The sequence below is a fragment of the Mustelus asterias genome, chromosome 1 (assembly GCF_964213995.1).
Source record: "Mustelus asterias chromosome 1, sMusAst1.hap1.1, whole genome shotgun sequence".
Lineage (NCBI taxonomy): Eukaryota > Metazoa > Chordata > Chondrichthyes > Carcharhiniformes > Triakidae > Mustelus > Mustelus asterias.
Window position 1 is genome coordinate 171,795,148 of NC_135801.1, and position 19,443 is coordinate 171,814,590.

Consider the following 19,443-nt stretch of genomic DNA (forward strand, 5'->3'; position numbering starts at 1 on the left):
TGCTCCGGAGGCATGTGCGGCCCCATAAGTCGGACCCCCTGGTCGAAAGGGTCCAGCTCCTCCACGCCAACCCGCAATATGCCTATGTGGCATACCCCGATGGGCAGGAGGACACGGTCTCTATCCGGGATCTGGCGCCTGCGGGTGCCCCGGAGCCCACTATGACCCCCCATCCCACATCCCTAGACCCCATATCCCTAGACCCCTCCGTTGTTCAGGTAGCACCAGGTCCGCTTACTTCTTTGTTCCCTGTATGCAGCTCGCCTGAGCTCCCGGAGTCACCGCACAGTACCCAACCAGAAGGGACGACGGCGGACTCGAGCGGTTTCACCCTGCCACCTGAAACAACACCTCAACCGGTACTACAGCGGTCGCAGCGACGGATCAAACCGCCCGACAGGCTGAACCTGTGAGGGGTCGACGTCTTACTTCAGCCGTGACTCTTGTATCTATATCTTCGTGCCTCTGTATATATTGTTCCACCCATCTCACCCCCGCCGGACTCTTTTTTTAAACAGGGGGTGAATGTGGTGACCCACTGTAACTATGTATTATATGCCTGGACACACCCCTGCTGCACCTGACCCGTGACTCCTCCCTTTCCACCTGATCGAGGTATAAAGGTAACGGTTCCTCCCCCTGCCTCAGTCTGGACCAGGCTGACTACACCCAGTTCTTTGCAATTAAAAGCCTGTTGTATTTCACTCACTCGCTGGAGCCCTCGTAAATTGATGGTGCATCACATAGAATTCCTACAGTGCAGAAGGTGGCCATTTTGTCCATCAAGCTTGCACCAATAACAATCCCACCCAGGGCCCTATCCCTGTAACCCCACATATTTACACTGCTAATCGCTTCGACACTAAGGGACAATTTAGCATGGCTAATCCACCTAACCCGCACATCTACGTTCTCCCCGTGTCTGCGTGGGTTTCCTCCGGGTCCTCCGATTTCCTGCCACTGTCCAAAGATGTGTGGGTTAGGTTGATTGGCCATGGTAAATTGCTCCATGGTGTCAGGAGAATTAGCAGGGTAAGTACGTGGGGTTAGGGCCTGGGTGGATTGTGGTCAGTGCAGACCCGATGGGCCGAATGGCCTCCTTCTGCACTGTAGGGATTCTATGAAGTGTGGGAGGAAACCGGAGCTCCCAGAAGAAACCCACGCCGACATGGGGAGAATGTGCAAATCCCACACAGACAGTGACCCGAGGCTGGAATTGAACCCAGGTCCCTGGTGCTGTGAGGCAGCAGTGCTAACCACTGTGCCACCATGCCGTCCCCCCAAATAAAAATTGAAACTAAATCTTGTGAAGCCAGGAGTACTCCCCACACACTCACACCCAGCCAGCTCAAACAGCTTTACCCTTCCTCAACTCCCTTCCTGTTGTACACTCCGTACCACCAACAAGCTTGGCATCTGACAACTTCAACGCGCGAACTGCCTTTTTAAAAAAAGTTTATTTATTAGTGTCACAAGTAGGCTTACATTAACACTGCAATCAAGTTACTGTGAAAATCCCCGAGTCGCCACACTCCGGTGCTTGTTCGGGTACACTGAGGGAGAATTTAGCACGGCCAATGCACTTAACCACCACGTCTTTCGGACTGTGGGAGGAAACCGGAGCACCCAGAGGAAACCCATGCAGACACGGGGAGAACGTACAGACTCCGCACAGACAGTGACCCAAGCCAGGAATCGAACCCGAGTCCCAGGAGGCAGCAGTGCTAACCACTGTGCCACCGTGCTGCCTATGTGGAGGCATGACAGATGCTGATAGCTTATGCACAAAATATTATTGAGGCTCAATGCCGTATGTTGGGTTGGCCTCAGGGGACTCGGATGAGGCGCGCATCACTGAAAACAGACGTAGGGGAAACCCTACCCCATTATGTTTGTACCCTGCGAGCTCTGTTTCTAATAGGGCATGAAATGCAGACAATCATTTAGCACTGGAATCTTCTATAATAACATGAAAAGCATTAGAACTGGAAAACAGCCTCTTCCTCAGAAGCTATTTTTCTATGCATCATTAATCATAGCACAATCACTTCATGCAGAATGCTGAAAACATGCCAGAAGTTCCAAAAGCATACAATTGTCATTTTTTTTTTCGTGAAGGGCAACCCTAAAACAGTGCAACAGTGTTCAAACATTCGTCCCAATTTTGAGATGGCAGCGAATGAATGAATACAGCCACTGTTCAAAAAGACTGTCAGTGATAAACATGCATTGATGTCTTGAGATCTGTAGGCAGTGGCCTCAGAGAATTGGCATATTTTAGGCCCTGCATCCAAATAGGCCGGCTCTGTGCCTTACTATGAGCAACATTTTTAACAGATTACATTTCTGTGCTGTCAAAGTCATGAGTTAGTCACCGTTATTGCCAGTGCCAAGTGACATAATGTGAATGAGGATGGTTAAATCAGATTAACATCATTTGGAAGGGCATTGAAGCCATCTTATTCCCGAAGAGGTTTTTCACCAGTGCAAAGTAATGTTCTGTAATGGCCTCAGAGGGATGATAATGACCACAACTCTTGAATGAGTGATATTATTATCATTATTCGAGAGATGTTTAAGGTTTTTTGCTGTCAAGATGTGTTTCTGTCTTGATGCATCAAATGAAAGTTCTCCCACCCGCCATTTTACATTTAGCCACATTGTTTAAAAGTATTCATTTAACATCATAGTAAACAGACATCTGGTACAGAATGTTTTCAGACTGAGTTGCTTCTTTACAAAAGACAAATGAGTGATGCCAAGCATAATTTTTACCATTGAGACAGGCGGCACGGTGGCGCCGTGGTTAGCACTGCTGCCTCACAGTGCGAGGGACCCGGGTTTGATTCCTGGCTTGGGTCACTGTCTGTGCAGAGTCTGCACATCCTCCCCGTGTCTGCGTGGATTTCCTTCCACAGTCCGAAAGACGTGCTGGTTAGGTATATTGGCTGTGCTAAAATTCTCCCTCAGTGTACCCGAACAGGTGCCGGTGTGTGGCGACTAGGGGATTTTCACAGTAACTTCATTGCAGTGTTAATGTCAGCCTACTTGTGACACTAATAAGTAAAAATAAACTGTAGCTGAGCCAGACCATTCACAGCCAACCAACTCCATGACGAGTTTCTGACCTCATATTTGCATCATCATCTAGAATGCTTATTCCCACCTCCATAGCATCACCCGGCTTCGAGCTCACCTCAGCTTGTCTGCTGTTCAAACTCTCACCTATGCCTCCAGGTACCTCTAGACTTGACTATTCCAATTAACCCCTGGTCAGCCTCCCATCCTACATGAACTTGTGGTCATCTAAAACTCTATTGCTGATACTTTACCGAGCACCAAGTCTTGGCCTTCCGTGATGTTGACCTGCACTGGATCCTGGCCCGGCAACTCCCACAATTTTACAACTCTCTTGCTCATTTTCAAATCCCTTTATGGCCTCACTCCTCCCCATTCACTGGGCCTCCAGCCCTACTGGCCTTGGAAATCTCGGTGCTCTTCCGATTCTGACATCTTGGATAGCCCCGATTTTTGAATCAAAACTCCACCTCAGTAGCCATGCTTTCACCTGCCTTGGCCCTGAGAACAAAGAACAGAACAAAGAACAGTACAGCACAGGAAACAGGCCCTTCGGCCCTCCAAGCCTGTGCCGCTCCTTGCCTCTAAACCTCTCTGTCACTTTGCGGGCGGCACGGTGGCACAGTGGTTAGCACTGCTGCCTCACAGCGCCAGGGACCCAGGTTCGATTCCCGGCTCGGGTCGCTGTCTGTGTGGAGTTTGCATGTTCTCCTCATGTCTGCGTGGGTTTCCTCTGGGTGCTCCGGTTTCCTCCCACACTCCAAAGGGTTAGGTGGATTGGCTATGCTAAATTTCCCCTTAGTGACAGGGGGATGAGCGAGGGTAAATGTATGGAGTGGCACGGTAGCACAGTGGTTAGCACTGCTGCTTCACAGCTCCAGGGACCTGGGTTCGAATCCCGGTTCGGGTCGCTGTCTGTGTGGAGTTTGCACATTCTCCCTGTGTCTGCGTGGGTTTTCTCCGGGTGCTCCGGTTTCCTCCCACGGTCCAAAGATGTGTGGGTTAGGTTGATTAGCCATTCTAAATTGCCCCTTAGTGTCCTGGGATGCATAGGTTAGAGGGGTTAGTGGGTAAATATGTAGGGATATGTGGATAGGGCCTGGGTGGGATTGTGGTTGCTGCAGACTCGATGGGCCGAATGACCTCTTTCTGCACTGTAGGATTCTATGATTCTATAGGGACTGGATGGGATTGTGGTTGGTGCAGACTCAATGGGTCGAATGGCCTCCTTCTGCGGTGTGGGATTCTGTGCAGAAGGAGGCCATTGAGTCTGCACCAACCACAATCCCACCCAGTCCCTATCCCCACACATTTACACTCGCTCATCCGCCACTTCTCTTTCATGATATTCCTTAACACCTCTTTGATCAACCTTTGATCATCTGTCCTGCTATCTCCATCTGTGGCTCAGTGTCAACTTTTACAAAGATCTTGTTCAGCACGTTGGGACATTTTGCCATGTTTAGTGCCAAGTAAAATGACATCTTGGACTCCCATTAACATGAAGGTCTGCATTGGTTCTGGGGACAGGTTGAAAGATTGAAAGTAGGACACAAGTTTGATTTCAATTTGAACTTAAGAAAATCAAGGGATATAGAAACATAGAAACTAGAAGCAGGAGGAGGCCATTTGACCCTTCGAGCCTGCTCCGCCATTCATTATAATCGTGGCTGATCATCAAATTCAATATCCTGATCCCGCCTTCCCCACATATCCCTTTAGCCCCAAGAGCTATATCTAATTTCTTCTTGAAATCACACGTTTTGGCCTCAACTACTTTCTGTGGCAGTGAATTCCACACATTCACCACCCTCTGGGTGAAGAAATTTCTCCTCACCTCAGTTCTAAAAGGTTTACCCCTTATCCTCAAACTATGATCCCTAATTTTGGACTCCCCATCGGAAACATTCTTTCTGAATCTACCCTGTCTAACCCTGTGTAGTGAACCATCGTTGGTTCCCACTAGATAGTACTGAGCCAGGGTCTGGCCAGTACTACAAGTATGTATATATGTTGCTGTTGGGGTTAGGGATGGGTTGTTCTACTTGTTGCTGTTGGGGTTAGGGTTGGGCTGTTACACCTTGTATTATAGTTATTGTGGTACATCCCAGTCGGGCTCCGCCTCCTGGGAGAGGTATAAAGGTCACTGCTCTGTCTGGGACCCCCCAGTCTGGGATCGTGTATATAATTAGTAGCTTCGTTGTAACAGCAAATAAAAGCCTTTATTTCCTGAGCATCTCAAGCCTCGTGTGTGATAACGCGCATCAATTTTATTTGCTGTTAAGTAAACTCTCGTCGAAAGAAAAAAAAACGATACAGAGAGTATGGAGCAGATATTGAAACCTGAACGTCTTACACTGGATCCACGTGCGGTGGGCGCCTCTAACACCTTTGACCACTGGTTGAAATGTTTTGAGGACTACCTGGCAGCCTCCGCAGCGGTCACCACAGACGATGACAGACGATGACAGACTCCGGGTCCTCCATGCGAGGGTAAGCGACACTGTCTACCTCGCGATCCGTGCGGCCACCGACTACACAAAGGCCCTCGAGCTTCTTAAGAAGCGTTACATTAAACCGCCAAACGAAATGCATGCTCGATACCTTTTAGCCACTCGACGACGGCAGCCCGGCGAAACGATGGAAGAATACGCGAACGAGCTCCTACAGCTAGCCAGGGGCTGTAACTGCAAAGCAGTGTCGGCAGACCAGAATATGAACGACCTCGCTCGAGATGCGTTTGTGGCGGGAATCGGATCATCTTACATCCGACTCAGACTACTGGAGCAAGGTAATCTTGACCTCACTAAGTCGATAGAACTAGCGGATATGTTGGAGACGGCCTCCAAAAGCCTAGTATTGTATCCTGAAGACCACGTGGAGACAACGTGGCAGGAGCAGTCGCTGATCCCTCCTCGTCCCTCGGGTTCGAAAAGCTGCGTGATGGCGTGCCCACACTCGGACCTGACGACGGCAGCAGCTCCGGGCGGCCCGCGGTGTTACTTCTGTGGGGGAGCGAAGCATACTCGGCAACGGTGTCCCGCTAAAGCTGTGTTGTGCTCCGCCTGCGGTAAGAAGGGGCACTATTCGAAAGTATGCCGATCTAAACCTGCTTCTAGGAACAGCAGTGCGGCCTGCGATTCCTCGGAGCCCGGTTCTTCGTCGTCGGCATCGTTGAGGGTTTCGTCCACGTGCGAGGCCAGGATGACGCCATTACGGTCGACGGAGTCGGAGATGCGTGACCACCAGGGGTCGCTGAGTTTGGCGCCATCACCCACGTGCGACCTATGGGAGCGGCCATGTTGGTCGGCACTGACCGCGAACGACCAGCAGGGGTCCTCCTCGTCAATCTCAGCTGCCTGCAGTGGCGCTCATGAACCAACGGTGGTGTCAGTCATCGTGGACCAGGCCAAGCCTCATAGACTCGACAAGTCTATGATGGACATTCAGGTAAACAACCACTTGATTTATTGTCTGTTTGATAGCGGGAGCACTGAGAGTTTTATCCACCCAGACGCTGTGAAGCGGTGTGGACTCCAGATTCAACCTGTCAAACAGACAATTTCTATGGCATCAAGGTCCTGGTCTGTCACCGTGCTTGGGAGTTGCGTGGTAACTTTAACGGTGCAAGGCACGGTTTACGAGCGCTTCAAGCTCCTGGTGTTGCCGCAACTTTGCGCGCCAATACTTCTTGGACTAAACTTCATGGTCCACTTGAAGAGTGTAACCCTACAGTACGGTGGGCCACTCCCTCCGCTTTCAGTGGGAGAACAGCAGCCTCCAAATTGCCCAACGCGCCCCGCCTGTAGCCTCTCGCGCTGAAGATTACCACACCCTCCCTGTTCCAGAATCTTGTGCCAGTCTGCAAGCCCATTGCGACTAAGAGTAGGCGTTACAGTGCTGAGGATCGGATCTTCATTCGATCTGAAGTTCAGCGGCTCCTCAAGGAAAGGATCATACAACCTAGCGCTAGTCCGTGGAGAGCGCAGGTCGTGGTGGTCAAGAGTGGGAACAAACCCCGGATGGTCATTGACTACGGTCAGACCATTAATAGATACACGCAGCTGGATGCGTATCCCCTTCCGCGCATATCTGATATGGTCAATCAGATTGCGCAGTACCGGGTGTTCTCCACCATAGACCTGAAGTCTGCATACCACCAACTCCCCATTCGCCCAGAGGACCGACAATACACGGCTTTTGAGGCGGATGGTCGCTTGTATCACTTTCTCAGGGTTCCCTTTGGTGTCACCAATGGGGTCTCGGTCTTCCAGCGTGCTATGGACCGAATGGTGGACCAGAACGGGCTGCGGGCTACCTTCCCGTACCTGGATAACGTCACCATCTGCGGCCATGACCAGCAGGACCACGACACAAATCTCCTGAATTTCCGACGCACTGCATCTCGCCTGAACCTGACCTACAACAGGGAGAAGTGTGTGTTTCGTACGCGCCGTTTAGCCATCCTCGGATACGTGGTGGAAAACGGGGTCATTGGCCCTGATCCAGACCGTATGCGCCCCCTCTTTGAACTTCCCCTGCACACTAGTGCAAAAGCACTGAGAAGATGCTTAGGCTTCTTCTCTTATTATGCACAGTGGGTTCCCAATTACGCGGACAAAGCCCGTCCGCTCATCAAGTCCACTTCTTTTCCCCTAACGCCAGAGGCGCGATTGGCCTTTGATAAACTAAAAGCCGACATCGCGAAAGCTACGATGCATGCTGTTGATGAGTCCATCCCCTTTCAGGTGGAGAGCGATGCATCTGATTTCGCCCTGGCCGCCACACTTAACCAGGCGGGCAGGCCCGTCGCCTTTTTTTCCCGCACCCTCCAAGGCCCCGAAATTCGGCATTCAGTGGTGGAAAAGGAGGCCCAGGCCATTGTGGAGGCCGTCAGGCATTGGCGCCATTACTTGGCGGGAAAACGGTTCAACCTGATCATGGACCAGCGGTCCGTGGCGTCCATGTTTAATAACACACTGAGGGGCAAGATCAAGAACGACAAGATCTTGCGGTGGAGAACTGAACTCTCCACCTATAATTATGACATCATGTATCGTCCAGGGAAACTCAATGAGCCCTCGGATGCCCTCTCGCGTGGAACATGCGCCAGTATACAGGAGGACCATTTGCAGGCTCTCCATAATGACCTATGCCATCCTGGGGTCACTCGGCTCTACCACTTTGTAAAAGCCCGCAATCTGCCCTACTCGGTGGAGGATGTCAGGTACATAACAAGAAGCTGTCGGGTTTGCGCGGAATGCAAACCGCACTTTTACCGACCTGACCGGGCACAATTAGTCAAGGCCACTCGTCCCTTCGAAAGACTGAGTGTCGACTTTAAGGGCCCCCTTCCCTCAACAGATCGGAATGTGTACTTCCTCAACATCATTGATGAGTACTCGAGATTCCCTTTTGTTATTCCCTGCTCTGATACATCCGCTGCCACGATTATCAAGGCATTCCGTGATCTTTTCACCCTGTTCGGGTACCCCAGCTACATTCACAGCGACAGGGGCTCGTCATTCATGAGCGATGACTTGAGGCAATACCTGCTCTCATACAGGATTGCCTCTAGTAGAACCACGAGCTACAACCCTAGGGGTAACGGACAGGTGGAACGTGAGAATGCTACAGTCTGGAAGGCTGTCTTACTGGCGTTGAAGTCAAAAAGCCTTCCAGTCTCCCGTTGGCAAGAGGTGCTCCCTGATGCGCTCCATTCCATACGCTCACTCCTGTGTACGGCAACCAACGCTACTCCCCATGAGAGGCTGTTTTCATTCCCTCGGAAGTCTTCCTCTGGGACCTCATTACCGTCTTGGTTGGCGTACTCAGGACCTGTCCTCCTGCGGCGACATGTTAGGGCCCGCAAGTCTGACCCGTTGGTCGAACAGGTCCATCTCCTCCACGCCAACCCTCAGTATGCCTATATGGCATACCCTGACGGGCGAGAGGACACGGTCTCGATCCGAGACCTGGCGCCAGCAGGGGACGTAGCAACCCCTGTCGCTCCCATACCCCCTGTTAGAAACCCCCTAACTATTGTTTCCCCTCCGGACACGGCGCGGGCAGCGTCGGGACCATTACTTAACCCTTTTACTCCCGTGTACAGCTTGCCTGAGTCCAGAGGATGGTCGCCACTTCAGGACGTGTCGGGACTCAACGGATTATCATCACCTCAGGGTCAACCGGCCCGTGGAGGAACCGTTAGACATTGCTTTGGGGAGAACGCCACCGCGAGTGCCTACTCCGGTGTCATCGCCGGTGTTGAGGAGGTCACAACGACGGTGCGGTCCCCCTGACCGTCTGAACTTATAGACTGATGACAAATTATTCTGTTTTTTTTGTACCCCGCCGGCCTTTGTCTTCAAAGGAGGGGTGAATGTGGTGAACCATCGTTGGTTCCCACTAGATAGTACTGAGCCAGGGTCTGGCCAGTACTACAAGTATGTATATATGTTGCTGTTGGGGTTAGGGATGGGTTGTTCTACTTGTTGCTGTTGGGGTTAGGGTTGGGCTGTTACACCTTGTATTATAGTTATTATGGTACATCCCAGTCGGGCTCCGCCTCCTGGGAGAGGTATAAAGGTCACTGCTCTGTCTGGGACCCCTCAGTCTGGGATCGTGTATATAATTAGTAGCTTCGTTGTAACAGCAAATAAAAGCCTTTATTTCCTGAGCATCTCAAGCCTCGTGTGTGATAACGCGCATCACCCTGTTAGAATTTTATAAGTTTCTATGAGGTCCCTTCTCACTCTTCTAAACTCCGGTGAATATAATCCTAACCGACTTAGTCTTTCCTCGCCAGACCTGCCATCCCAGGAATCAGCCTGGTAAACCTTTGCTGTACTCCCTTTATAGCAAGGACATCCTTCTTCAGATAAGGACACCAAAGCTATACACAATACTCCAGATGTAGCCTCACCAACGCCCTATACGTTAGGAAGGAAAGACAGGAACATGGAGCTGAGGTAAAAAGTCAACCAGATGTCTTTATTGAATGCTGGAGCACAAACTGGAGCGGCGGGATGAGTAACTCCTGCTCCTTTTCCTTAAGTTTGTGTTCTTTACGTTACGGTTACTAAGTTCTATCAGCAGCCTGTAAGTTCTGATTACCAAGTCCAAAGAGACAGCGCAAAACTCAAATCAAAATGGAAATTAGATAGGTACACAGGACACATCCAGGGCTAAACCGACAATAGGAAATTAATTGCCAAATGGTCTAGTGGGGAAAGGAGAAGAAACATTTTTCATTCAGAGAGCTGTCAAGGCGCAGTCTGCACTCATTGAGAAGGTGCTGGAAGCTGTTTCTATTAATCATTTTGAAAGGAAGTTGGACAGGTATTTGGGAATGATGAACCTACAGAATTGTAGACAGAAAGCTGGGTGTGGTGGGGCCTGTGTGAGTCAAAGCTTACCGAAAAGTCATCTCCTCATCAAGGGAGTCTCTACATCTGGGGAACTTCTTTGACTGTGCTGGGAATTGCACCAATTATATCTCACCCTGAGGCTGTGAGCTGATCTAGGTTCCTTGAGGCCCTTGGAGAGCTTCTAAAGGGTTAAGCAATCAAAAGTAATCAATCCCAGAGGAACTCGATTAGGCACAGTGGCACAGTGGTTAGAACTGCTGCCTCACAGCGTCAGGGAACCAAGTTCGATTCCCGGCTTGGATCACTGTCTGTGCAGAGTCTGCACGTTCTCCCTGTATCTGCGTGGGTTTCCTCCGGGTGCTCCGGTTTCCTCCCACAGCCTGAAAGACGTGCTGGTTAGGTGCATTGGCCATGCTAAATTCTCCCTCAGTGTTACCTGAATAGGTGCCGGAGTGTGGCGACGAGGGGATTTTCACAGTAACTTCATTGGAGTGTTAATGTAAGCCCACTTGTGACACTAATAAATAAACTAAAACTATCTTGCAAACCCTGGAAACTTTTTGCCTTTGTACTGTTTGGAAAATTGAACTACTTGTCCTCTTTATTCCTCCTCAAGCAGCAGGTCCGGCCTGGGAGAGGTGTTGGCACGACTTTAATATTCTTTTAGGCCGGATCTTGCTAGACTGCCAGTAATGATTATTGCCCTATCCCACAACCCCACATATTTACCTTGCTAATATTTACAACATCGACTTTACACGGTTTAAAATTCATGACATGGAAACTGGGACTGTTTTGTTTAGAAACATAGAAACATAGAAAAACTACAGCACAAAACAGGCCCTTCGGCCCCACAAGTTGTGCCATACATATCCCTACCTTTTAGGCCTACCTATAACCCTCCATCCTATTAAGTCCCATGTACTCATCCAGGAGTCTCTTAAAAGACCCGATTGAGTTTGCCTCCACCACCACTGACGGCAGCCGATTCCACTCACCCACCACCCTCTGAGTGAAAAACTTCCCCCTAACATTTCCCCTGTACCTACCCCCCAGCACCTTAAACCTGTGTCCTCACGTAGCAGCCATTTCCACCCTGGGAAAAAGCCTCTGAGAGTCCACCCGATCTATGCCTCTCAACATCTTATATACCTCTATTAGGTCTCCTCTCATCCTACGTCTCTCCAAGGAGAAAAGACCGAGCTCCCTCAGCCTATCCTCATAAGGCATGCCACTCAATCCAGGCAACATCCTTGTAAATCTCCTCTGCACCCTTTCAATCTTTTCCACATCCTTCCTGTAATGAGGTGACCAGAACTGAGCACAGTACTCCAAGTGGGGTCTGACGAGGGTCTTATATAGCTGCATTATTATCCCCGGACTCCTAAACTCAATCCCTCGATTGATAAAGGCCAGCACACCATATGCCTTCTTAACCACCTCCTCCACCTGCGGGGCCGATTTTAGAGTCCCATGGACCCGAACCCCAAGGTCCTTCTGATCCTCTACAGTACTAAGAGTCTTTCCCTTTATATTGTACTCCTTCATCCCATTTGACCTGCCAAAATGGACCACTACGCATTTATCTGGGTTGAAGTCCATCTGCCACTTCTCCGCCCAGTCTTGCATCCTATCTATGTCCCTCTGTAACTTCTGACATCCCTCCAGACTATCCACAACCCCACCAACCTTTGTGTTGTCGGCAAACTTACCAACCCATCCCTCCACTTCCTCATCCAGGTCATTTATGAAAATGACAAACAGCAAGGGTCCCAGAACAGATCCCTGGGGCACTCCACTGGTGACCGACCTCCATTTAGAAAAAGACCCATCCATACCCACTCTCTGCCTCCTTTGGGCAAGTCAGTTCTGGATCCACAGGGCAGCAGCACCTTGGATCCCATGCCCTCTCACTTTTTCTCGAAGCCTTGCATGGGGGACCTTATCGAACGCCTTGGAGTACTGCGTCCAGTTTTGGAGTACTGCGTCCAGTTCTGGTCGCCGCACTACCAGAAGGACGTGGAGGCATTGGAGAGAGTGCAGAGAAGGTTTACCAGGATGTTGCCTGGTATGGAGGGTCTTAGCTATGAGGAGAGATTGGGTAGACTGGGGTTGTTCTCCTTGGAAAGACGGAGAATGAGGGGAGATCTAATAGAGGTATACAAGATTATGAAGGGTATAGATAGGGTGAACAGTGGGAAGCTTTTTCCCAGGTCGGAGGTAACGATCACGAGGGGTCACGGGCTCAAGCTGAGAGGGGCGAAGTATAACTCAGACATCAGAGGGACGTTTTTTACACAGAGGGTGGTGGGGGCCTGGAATGCGCTGCCAAGTAGGGTGGTGGAGGCAGGCACGCTGACATCGTTTAAGACTTACCTGGATAGTCACATGAGCAGCCTGGGAATGGAGGGATACAAACGATTGGTCTAGTTGGACCAAGGAGCGGCACAGGCTTGGAGGGCCGAAGGGCCTGTTTCCTGTGCTGTACTGTTCTTTGTTCTTTGTTCTTTGTTCTTGCTAAAATCCATATAAACCACATCTACCACTTTCCCTTCGTCAATGTGTTTAGTCACATTTTCGAAGAAGTCCACCAGGCTCGTAAGGCACGATCTGCCTTTGCCAAAGCCATGCTGAGTATTCTTGAGCATACTAAACCTCTCTAAATGCTCATAAATCTTGTCCCTCAGGATCTTCTCCATCAGCGTACCAACCACTGAGGTTAGACTCACCGATCGGTAATTTCCTGGGCTATCCCTATTCCCCTTCTTGAAAATAGGAACCACATCCGCAATCCTCCAATCCTCCGGCACCTCTCCCATCTCCATCGACGACGCAAAGATCATCGCCAGAGGCTCTGCAATCTCTTCCCTCGCCTGCCACAGTAACCTGGGGTACATCCCATCCGGACCCAGCGACTTATCTATCTTGATGCCATTCAAAGATTCCAGCACAACCTCTTTGTTAAAGTCCACATACTCAATCTTTTCAGTCCACCGCAAGCCCGCAGTACATCCACCCAGGTCATTCTCCTCTGTGAAAACCGAGGCAAAATACTCATTAAGCACCTCTGCCATTTCTACTGCTTCCGTACAGACTTTCCCGCCTTCACCTTTTATAGGCCCTATTCCTTCACGTCTCATCCTTTTACTCTTCACATATTTATAGAACGCCTTAGGGTTTTCCTTAATCCTACCTGCCAAGGCCTTCTTGTGACCCCTTCTGGCTCTCCTAATTTCCTTCTTTAGTCCCATCCTACAAGCCGTATACTCTGCTAAATCCCTATCTTCGCCAAGCTCTCTGAACCTTTGATCCCTCTAATTCTGGGACACTAAGGGGCAATTTATCATGGCCAATCAACCTAACCTGTACACCTTTGGACCGTGTGAGGAAACCGGAGCACACGGAGGAAACCCACACAGACACAGGGAAAGTGCAAACTCCACACAGACAGTGACCCGAGGCCGGAATTGAACCTGGGTCCCTGGCGATGTGAGGCAGCAGTGTTCACCACTGTGCCACTGTGCTGCCCCTAGAACCCATAACCACCTGATTCAGAAATTTGAATATGAAAGTCTGCAGTGGTTCTGGGGACAGGCTTAAAGATTGAAGGTAGGCCACAGGTTTTATTTTAATTTGAACCTAAGGCAATCAAGGGATTCAGTTACAGCCAGCACCCAGTTGTTACATGAATAATTCCATCCCCTTGTTAAATATCGTGAGGAAGGGCATTGCTCGTGTGTTCTGACCAGACTACAAACCCTGGCATCACGCATCTACTCTGTGGCTTCACAGCTGGCACAATGGCAAGTGATGTAATGTTCCCACTTCAGCAGTTACGTACGGGAGGAGTGCTGCAAATGGAGTGGAGCCCCCGCATCGCCTTCATAGATTCCCTCGAGTACAGAAGGAGGCTATCTGGCCCATCGAGTCTGCACTGACAACCATCCCATCAAGGCCCTATCCCCATAACCCCACATATTTACCCTGCTAATCTCCCTGACAATTTAGCATGGCCAATCCCCCTAACCTGCACATCTTTGGACTTCACCCAGGCCTTCGATCCCGTCAGCAGAAATGGACTCTTTAAACTACTACCCGCCTGGATTCTTGGGCACCCATTTCCACTTTTCATGAGAACATTGTTAGGTACAATGGAACGATATCAGAGTATTTTAAGATCAGCACCAGGGAGGCTGAATCCTGGTGCCAACTCCCTTTGGCACATTTTTTCCCATGCTGCTATTGCATCAGTTTGGTGACTCAGACGAGGGTGTCTACCTGTATGCCAGAGCTGATGTCAATGATGTCAAACTGTTCAACTGTTGGCAAGACTGTGCGTCAAGCCTGAAAGTGTGTAATGTGCTAGGTTGTAAGTTGTTCTTTACTCATGATGCTACATTGACATCCATACTGATGTTCACTTTCAGCAGCTTGTAGATAGTTTCTCCCGGTCCCGCAAGGAGTTTGGACTGGCAATCAGTGTCACGGGGACCACAGCTATGGGTCAGGATGTGCAGACTGACTCTACGTTCCATCGACATTGACAACCTCAGTCATCAACAGCTTCACATATCACAGATCAACACTCGCCAGCAACCTGCCCTTTGATCCTGAAATCAGCATCGGGATTACCATTAAGAACAAGAACAAAGAACAAAGAACAAAGAACAATACAGCACAGGAACAGGCCCTTCGGCCCTCCAAGCCCGCGCCGCTCCCCGGTCCAGGATTGAATCCTGAATCCAGGATCCCCGCCCAAGTATCTGCAAGTATCCTGTCAAAGTTAAGAAGTTGATAGCAAATGAACTGAAAATACAGAGATCCTTTACATATCCTTCCTACTGTGGCGATCAGGACTGCACACAGTATTCTAGCTGTGGCCTCACCAAAGTTCTATACAACTCCAACATGACTTCCCTGCTTTTGTAATCTATGTAAGAGTTTGAACAACACCAGGTTAAAGTCCAACAGGTTTATTTGGTGGCAAATACCATTAGCTTTCGGAGCGCTGCTCCTTCGTCAGATGGAGTGGAAATATGCCTTGGTTGATAAAGGCAAGGGTCCCACATGCCTTTTTCTCCACCCTGCTAACATACCCTTCCAATACAGGGAAAGTCCTCACTGCTTCTGCATACATGCAGTCAGGAAAGGTACAGAAAGGGTACAGAGGACAAAGGGAATGACCAGAGGGCAGAAAAGAGGGTCTGTTGGAAGGAAAAATCCAGTAAGAAGTCTCACAACACCAGGTTAAAGTCCAACAGGTTTATTTGGTAGCAAAAGCACTAGCTTTTGGAGCGCTGCCCCTTCGTCAGGTAAGCAGTTACAGGAGGAGTGCTGCAAACGGAGCAGAGCATTCTACATTGCCTTCATAGACTCCCTAGAGTACAGAAGGGGCCATCTGGAAGGAAAAATCATCAGTTGGCCTCAGGACAATGTTATTTATCTGTGCCAGCTGTGGAAGAGACTGCCACTCCTGAGTCAGCCTCGACAGCCATAAGAGACAATATACAATCCAGAAGGGGCACATGTACACCCTGAATACAATCCGTCATCACCCGAGATAGAGCAGATACGCGGATACCTAACTATTGACATCCCAGACATTTATATCCATTAGGTTAGGTGCCTGAGAGTTTCGCTGGGTCACACTTCACCGATGGAGCAGGTCTCTCAGAATTCACATCTCAGAAGCAGCTTAAAGTTAGAGCTAAAGTTTATTTATTAGTCACAAGTAGGCTTACATTAACACGGCAATGAAGTTCTGTGAAAATCGCCTAGTCGCCGCACTCCGGCACCTGTTCGGGTACACTGAGGAAGAATTTAGCATGGCCAATGCACCTAACCAGCACGTCTTTGGACTGTGGGAGGAAACCGGAGCACCCGGAGAAAACCCACACAGACACGGGGAGAATGTGCAAACTCCACACAGATGGTGACCCAAGCCGGGAAGCCTGGCGCTGTGAGGCAGCAGTGCTAACCACTGTGCCACCGTGCCAACTTGAGTCCAAGTGTACCTAAAAAAATGTTTATCCCAATTCCATAAATTGTGGTTCTTTTTTCTTTGATGGCGAGCGTTAGGAAAACGTATAACGAGGCAGCCATTGTCTCTTGAGCAAGACTTGAATTGTAATTTAACCACAATAACAGCCTGATGAGATGGCCCAAGTTGTTGGCGGGGATGGTTTTGGGCGCCTCATTTAGCCTGCATATTTAGACCATTTACTTTGACACGCCATTACAGGGAAGGTCACCTGGATACAGTCGAGAACCCTTCCAAAGCCCTGGAGAAATCTAATAAGGCGTTGAACCCCTGCCATGTGGCACCCTATTAATGGGCTTATTTCTGGAGAGTGAGCAAGTCTGGATGCCGGAGTTATGATGGAATCTGTGACCTCCTGGATGCAATTAAATATCTTTGACTGTGAGAGATGCCTGTGTAATCACTCCCTGTCTGGAAGATGCCTGTGGCATAAAAATTCATGGCAGCAATTACCTCCACCGCTACACGACTCTGAGAATGATTCTCGGTCAGCATTCTACACTTGACAGATGTCAGTAAGTGGGTCTCAACTGAGAAGGAACTGTCACAGACACTAATATTTTATTTTGACCAAATTACTGGTTCCTGGTCTGCTCAGGGAAATTTGCCCCAGATTAGGCTGCTGTATTCTTCCTCTATTTCTGCGTCAATGATTAAATTAAAGCCTGTTCTCATCCACCCCACCAAAACAGAGAAAACATGAATGTCTGACTGTAATATTTAAACTCACTTCAGATGTTAATTCATGTGCATGGATAATGCACTTCAACAGTAATTTTCCACCGGAAAATCTGATAAGGATTCCCTACAAATTTCCTCAGAGCTTTTCCAACTTTGCCAACTTTTGGGCCCACCAGATCCTGGAATAGCCATCAGCAGCCTGTGCCACAACTGATGGGGGGGCATTTTGGGGCGGCACGGTGGCACAGTGGTTAGCACTGCTACATCACAGCGCCAGGGACCTGGGTTCAATTCACGGCTTGGGTCACTGTCTGTGTGGAGTTTGCACGTTCTCCCCGTGTCTGCGTGGGTTTCCTCCGGGTGCTCCAGGTTCCCCCCACATTCTGAAAAACGTGCTGGTTAGGTGCATTGACCTGAACAGGCGCTGGAGTGTGGTGACGAGGGGAATTTCCCAGTAACTTACTTGTGACTAATAAATAAACTTTACTTTACTTTACTTTGCATTATTGATGCGTTGTGGTACAATGGTTAGCACTGCTGCCTCACAGCGCCAGGGACCCGGGTTCAATTCTGGCCTTGAGTGACTGTGTGGAGTTTGCACGTTCTCCCCGTGTCTGCGTGGGTTTCCTCCGGGTGCTCCGGTTTCCTCCTACAATCCAAAAATGTGCGGGTTAGGTGGATTGGTCATGCTAAATTGTCCCTTTGTGTCCAAAGATATATAGGTTAGATTGTTTAGCCATGGTAAATCTACAGAGTTACAGGGATAGGACAGGGGAGAAGGTCTGGGTAAGATACTCTGTCAGAGAGTCAGTACAGATTCGAAGGACCGAATGGCCTCTTCTGCACTGTAGGGATTTTATGATTGTAAGATCAACCCTGACAAATTACTATTTTACATATTACATCATATCGCTGATGCTGCCAAAACCATCACTCCTCTTGCAATGATGTGTGCAAACATGCAGAGTGAGAAGAGTCCAACTTTGCAATGCATGTCCTCCACCCCCAATTGTACTCCCAAAGGTAGGGGAATCTAAAACTAGAGGGCATAGGTTTAGGGTGAGAGGGGAGAGATACAAAAGTGTCCAGAGGGACAATTTTTTCACACAGAGGGTGGTGAGTGTCTGAAACGAGCTGCCAGAGGTAGTAGTAGAGGCGGGTACCATTTTGTCTTTTAAAAAGCATTTAAAGTTACATGGGTAAGATGGTTATAGAGAGATATGGGCCAAACACGAGCAATTGGGACTAGCTTAAATGGTAAAAATGGGGTGGCATGGACAACTCCGGCCGAAGGGCCTGTTTCCATGCTGAAAACCTCTATGACTCTACTGACTCCACGTGCGTCAGTAGGGATGAAGGCCTGTGTGCCAATTGGCTGGCAGGTGGAAAATTGGCCGTACCAGAACGGAACGCCATTGTCGATGTTCACGAGGGGTCAGCAGCAGGTTGGAAGTTGGATATTTTTGTTTGCGGAAGGTTCATGTGGTGATAACAGTGGAGAAGCACTGAGCATCAATCCCTCAGAGATCCTGCTTGAGGATCGCAGAATCATAGAATCCTTATAGTGCAGAAAGAGGCCTTTTGGACCATCGAGCCTGCACCGACAACAATCCCACCCAGACCCTATCCCTGTAAACCCACATATTTACGCTGCTAATCTCCCTGACAATAAGGGGCAATTTAGCATAGCCAATCAACCTAACCTGCACATCTTTGAACTGTGGGAGGAAACTGGAGCACCCGGAGGAAACCCATACATACCTAGGGAGAACATACAAACTCCACACAGACTGTGACCCAAGGCCGGAATTAAATCTGGGTCCCTGGCGCTGTGAGACAGCGGTGCTAACCACTGTGCCACCGTGCCATCTGTAGAGGTTTGGCAAAGGAAGGTGCCTCTTAATGGAACGGAATGAGAACTACCCGTTAAAGCAGAAACTCAACCCCCACAAAAGGTCGTGAACGAAGCCCAATCTATCACGCAAACCAGTCTCCCATCCATTGACTCTGTCTACACTTCCCGCTGTCTTGGAAAAGCAGCCAGCATAATTAAGGACCGCACACACCCCAAACATTCTCTCTTCCACCTTCTTCCGTTGGGAAAAAGATACAAAAGTCTGAGATTATGTACCAACCGACTCAAGAACAGCTTCTTCCCTGTTGCCATCAGGCTTTTGAATGGACCTACCTCGCATTAAGTTGATCTTTCTCTTCACCCTAGCTATGACTGTAACACTACATTCTGCACCCTCTCCTTTCCTTCTCTATGAACGG